General features: G+C 37.2%; 1 pseudogene; it reads left to right on the top strand.

The window, feature by feature from the left end:
• Window positions 1-1,152: 1,152 nt before the first annotated feature.
• LOC127488143 (taste receptor type 2 member 42-like) lies at window positions 1,153-5,487 on the top strand (annotated as a pseudogene).
• The last annotated feature ends 519 nt before the right edge of the window (window positions 5,488-6,006 follow it).

The raw sequence follows: 6,006 nt of genomic DNA, 5'->3' as shown, positions 1-6,006 counted from the left end.
GTGGCCAAGCACTTGGGCCATCCTCTATGCTTTCCCAGGCACACCAGCAGGGAGCTAGATTGGAAGTGGAACAGCCAGGATGTGAAACAGCATCTATGATGCCGGCATTGCAGGCTGCAGCTTAACCCTCTACATCACATGCCGGCCTCCTCACTCTCTTTCTAGTTCCACTTTTCTTGCCCTCTCTTCCCATCCTCCTTCCCTCCCCTCTCCTTCTTGTTTTTCTACAATTTTAAATATTTTTGTTAAATTGAGACTTTTTTGTTGATCATGGAAATGATTTAACAATAGTCATATAAAGCATCATTTTGAAATATATACTTTTAAAATTAATTAGTAGAACTTAATTGAGGAAAGTGATAGTAAAACTGAAAAGGACAAAATTTCTAAAATTATTTCATCCATTTTCGGTTGTTAACAACACTTGAAGAGTATTTGAACAATATTCCTAGATATACACAATAGCATTGCTGCTTGCTAGTAAATACACCAAGACAAAAACTATAATTCTGAGTTAATTTCTGATGCATTCATGGCTTTTTTCTTGTTCCTGGAATATAGAACAAATACTTTTGTTTACTCTTCTTTATGTCATCTGAAACATATTTCCTGCCAAGTCTCAGTGGATGCATTATGCCTTTAGTAAAAACAAATAGAATGTGTACAGAGGCAAAGCGCAAACTGGGGTAGAAGTTTACTTGTGAATTTGTGATTCTGAGGCACCTAAGAATATTTAGATTTAAATTAGAGCAAATTGTCAGTCACAGGACTTTAATTCCAAAAATAGATTTTGGGTTTTGCTATTTTTTGTGTATTGTTCACGTCCAAATATGACTTGTTAGTGTCCTTCTGAAATTCTGGTTATCCCAGGCAAATGTCACCTCTCCTTTTCTCCCAGAGTAGTATTATAGTTAACCTGTGTTGTTAAATTTGTTAGTTCTTTTTCATTGTTTGTTTATGCATTCACTATTTTATGAATTTCATAAGGCTTTCTGTTTTAATTTGAAAAAGATTTATTTATTTGAAAGGCAGTTACAGAGAGATAAAGGGAGAGAGAGAGAGAGAGAGAGGAGAGGGTAGTGGAGGGGAGGGGAGGGGAGGGGAGAGGAGAGGAGAGGAGAGGAGAGGAGAGGAGAGGAGAGAGATCTTCGATCTGCTAGTTCACTTCCCAAATGCCTGCAATAGCCAGGGCTGGACCTGGTTGAAGCTAGGAGCCAGGAACTTCATCTGGGTCTCACAAATAGATGTCTGGGGCCCAAGCACTTGTGTCATCCTCCACTGCCTTTCCAGGCACATTACCAGAGAGTTGAATCAGAAGTGGAGCACCCAGACACAACCCGGTACTTATATGAGATGCTGGTGTCCTAGTTGGGAGCTTAACCTGCTGTACCACATGCCAGCCACAAAGCTTTCTTTTATTGCACTAGCATAGTACATTTTTTTCAACTTTTATTTAATAAATATAAATTTCCAAAGTACGACTCTTGGATTACAGCAGCTTTTCCTCCCATAATCTTCCTCCCACCCGCACCCATCCCATCTTCCACTCCCTCTCCCATCCAATTCTTCATCAAGATTCATTTTCAATTATCTTTATATATAGAAGATTAACTTAGTATATACTAAGTAAAGATTTCAGTAGACTGCACCCACACAGACACACAAAGTATAGAGTACTGTTTGAAGACTAGTTTTACCGTTAATTCGCATAGTACAACACATTAAGGACAGAGATCTTACATGGGAAGTAAGTGCACAGTGACTCCTGTTGTTGATTTAACAATTGGCATTCTTGTTTATGACATTGGTCATAACTGAAGGCTCTTGTCATGATCTGCCAAGGCCTTTGCAGAAGGCCAGACACATAATGGGCACTGACAAAGTACATTCATTGGATATCTTAATTATTCATTTTATTTGTAGATATTTATAAATCAAACAACAATGCCATTTGGCTCCAACTGGTATAGTATTTCTGGTGAGGAGGAAAGTACAAACCAGTGAAAAACAATCTGTTTCACAATTACATGTTAACATATTTGACTTGAACCTTTCAATCATTACCACAACTGGAAAATAGAGGCTCCCGTGGATGACAAATGGACACAGAAATTTCAGAATTTAGTAGCTCTTTCAAAGAGATTAAAATGTTTGCCTGAAGGCATGTGAGACTCCATTCCTTAGGAAATCTTTCTGGATTAACAGAGATTGCAATAAAAGCAGCGAAAAAGACTTCCTTAAGTATATGTGAAATTATACCCAAGAAATGTAATTTTGGATCAAAACTAGACATACAGTGAAAGCAATGAAGATAAGTTTCTGAAGAGTGCTATTCTCCAAAACTTTGTAAGCTGATCAGTGAGATAGAATATTAGAAAATTTTAATTTTTTCCCCAATGGAAATCTTTGTTGTATGGGATAAAATCTCTCTGTGGCAATGACAGAATTCATAATCAGAATGCTGGGGAATGTGTTCATCGCACTGGTAAATGGCTCTGAAAGGCTCAAGAATCAAAAGACCTCCTTAGCTGAGCTTATCCTCACTTGCTTGACCATCTCCAGGATCAGTCATCTGTTGACATCATTGTTAGACTTATATATAATAGAACTCTTTCCACATTTATATGGTGATTATAAAGTTGCAAAACCTATTAACATGCTTTGGAGAATGACTAATCACTTAACCACCTGGTTTGCCACCTGCCTCAGCATCTTCTACTTCCTCAAGATGGCCCATTTCTCCCACTCCCTCTTCCTCTGGCTGAAGTGGAGAATGGGAAGAGTAGTTCTTGGGATGGTTATGTTTTCTTTTTTCTTACTGATACTTGAGTTTCTGTGGCTTGATGATTTTATTGATATCTCACTGATTTTCTTCATCACAGATAAAGGTAATCTGACTGTATTTAGAGGAACATAGAAGTCATTAGCTTGAAACCCTGGCTCTTCTGAATGTGACCTACTTCATCCCCTTTGTTCTGTCCTTGACATCTTTGCTCCTGTTATTTCTGTCCTTGGTGAGACACACTAGAAATCTGCAGCTCAGTTCCATGATTTCTGAAGACACAAGCACACAGGCCAATGAGAAGGCCATGAAAATGGAGCTGTCTTTCATTTTCCTCTTTACACTTCATTATTTTTTCCATGCACTTGACATATTGGATGTTCTTTACATTGCAGAAGAAAGAGTTCACTAGGTTTGTTACATGAGCACTCAATATCATCCCCTCTGGTCACACATTTGTTCTGATTCTGGGAAATGCAAGTGGCATCAGGCAGCCCTGAGGGCCAGGAGTCATCTTCAGAGCCCTGGGAAGAGTGAACCCTTCGCCCTTATATACAGGTTTTCCAGAATGTTTTCTAAGAGAATAACAGAATTAGGAGTCTTTGAGGATCACTTTTACTGCTGTTTTTTTTTTTTTTTTAAACTGGCTTCCTTTAATTATTATTGAACGTACCTGACCAGTTTGCATTTGATAGTAATTCCTACCTGGTTAGACAATCTAGTTAGAAGTAATCATTTTTATATAAAGTCCTGACAAGGGATGTCATCAGTTCTCAAATATGATTTCAAAGAGATAAATCATTTAATTTTATATGCAAAATATATATAATTGAAACTCACAGGGGGAAAAGTCTTCTAAATTGTAAATAACATTAATGATGAGAAATTTTACTAAAAACTTTGAGTATGATGAAATGGGTTATAACATTGTATAGATGATATACACTTATATAATGCATTTACTGGACAATGAGGGATTGATTTATAAGGCTTAACTATATATTGTGTTAAAACACAAAAGTTAAATTAAATGATGCTATGGGCATATAAGTTAAACTTGATGTAGTCCTAGGGATGCACAACACTGGCTGTGCTCTGCAGCTGGGAATGATATTAGAATTATTAACACTTCCCACCCATACATAAAACTATGCTTCTGAGCTATTTAGTGGGTCTGTGCCTTGTATTAATATGGTTTTAATGATAATATGACATCCATTTTTCTAACTAGTTTGCATTATACAAAATGAAATGTGCATATGTTATTTTGGACGCTAGCAGTACGTTATCAAAAATTATGGTTATAATCATCTTCCCTTGATGAAGGGAATGTATAAATCAAGCTGAATGTATTTTACAATTAGATATTGAGTTTTCTTTGTTTAGAAGATATTCTTTCATATAAATAAAGACAACTTTATACTCTTTAAGATAGAGCAAATAAAGATACTTGGTTTTTAGTGTCAATAAACATTTCTTTGGTAAATGAGATAAAGTAATTGGGCAGCCTTTGTTTCTAAGTGAGCCTTAGGGGTAAATGAGGAAATGTCTACCAGAAGTGAGTCCACAATTAGACCACAACCTCAGGGAGGTGGAACGATAAGAAACAGGACCTTGTTATTGACAAGAGGAACACAGCAAAGGACCAGTAAAAGAAGTGGAGGCCACAGGCTAGGCGATTGTAATTAATGTCTTGTAATCTGCATGTCTGCTTGGCAAGTGAGATCAAGCCCTACCTACACCTGTACTACTCTCACAGCAGGGGACTCAGCATCAGCCAAGCTGCAACCTAGGAAGAGCTACTGTATCACCTGCTTTGCTGGCCCGGCCCATGGAACCTGACAACAAAGAATGATGTGATTCTGTCCTGTTCTGGGACAAAAGTGTTGGGTTAAAGAAGGGAAGTATTGATTCCTGTTGACTACCCTCCTCTCACATGTGAAATAAATTTTCATTTTAAGAGTCTGAGTGTAATATGATTGTTTTTACCATTCATACAGCCAGTTGATTTATAGGAGAAGAACAAATAAACAGTTTATGCTGTTGAAATTGGCATACCTCTCACACCTGGGTCAAATTCTGAAGGCCTCTGATAAGTCATAAATCATGTTCACCAAGTCATTTTTCCTTGAACTCTGTGAAAGAGGCATATCAATTCCTCCTCAATGTCTCAGGTGGTATATGTTCTGTCTCAACAGGTGGCTCCTCCTACTAAAATTTTGATTAGAATCTATCTCCTTGAGCCAGTGTTATGTTTAATGGATATTTGCCTGATGACAAAGTCATTCCCTTTCCCACATTGTCCAGAAAAATCTACTGAGACACTAAGACCAAGCTCCACTTAAACAGATTGATCTGAAAAGTTTCTTGGTTAGTTTGGGAAACTTTTATAGGCAGCTCTTCTTGTCTCTTTATAAAGCAAAACATTCACAGATTTTCAAATATTAAAAAAAATCAATGTGAATTCATTCATGGAAGACTAAGGAAATGTGTTCAGTATTATATTGAACCTGACCTTCTAATGCTCACCAATGGGGAGATTAGTGTTAATAAGTTAATTGGACTTGACTCTCACTGGGATTAAACATGACAATAGGTCTGATCTGATTTCATCATCATTTAAAAAAATCATCTATTATTTTTCACTTTATGTTTCTGTGTGGGAGCAAACTGTTGAAATCCTTACTTAATGTATACTAAGGTGATCTTCTGTGTATTAAGATAATTGAAAATGAATCTTGATGTGAATGGAAGGGGAGAGGGAGTGGGAAAGGGGAGGGTTGTGGGTGGGAGGGACGGTATGGGGGGGAAGCCATTGTAATCCATAAGTCGTACTTTGGAAATTTATATTCATTAAATAAAAGTTAAAAAAAAATAAGTTAATTGGAAGTATCATGGAATCTGGATCATGATGTGTCAATGTCAGTCTTGTGATTTTACTATAATGAATTATAAGCTAACAGTATCACTTGTGCCAATGCAAACAGCAAAAACGTTTGAAGCTATGCTTATTTGCTACGTGGAAGTGGATTGGTGTTTACAGTTATAGGCAGGGCTGCAACCAGGGCCTGGTGACCTCAGCTCTTCCATGTTAGCCGCCTCCGGGCCTTCGTCAGGTGGAGCAGAAACATTATAATAGACCTTGTAAAATTTGATGCTTGTAGAGAATTATGGATATAATTCCCTATAGAAACTATTAATGGCAACTCCTGGTGGATTAGAAA

The sequence above is a fragment of the Oryctolagus cuniculus genome, chromosome 9 (genome assembly GCF_964237555.1).
Source record: "Oryctolagus cuniculus chromosome 9, mOryCun1.1, whole genome shotgun sequence".
Taxonomy (NCBI): Eukaryota; Metazoa; Chordata; class Mammalia; order Lagomorpha; family Leporidae; genus Oryctolagus; species Oryctolagus cuniculus.
This window is presented reverse-complemented; position numbering and strand designations above follow the sequence as displayed.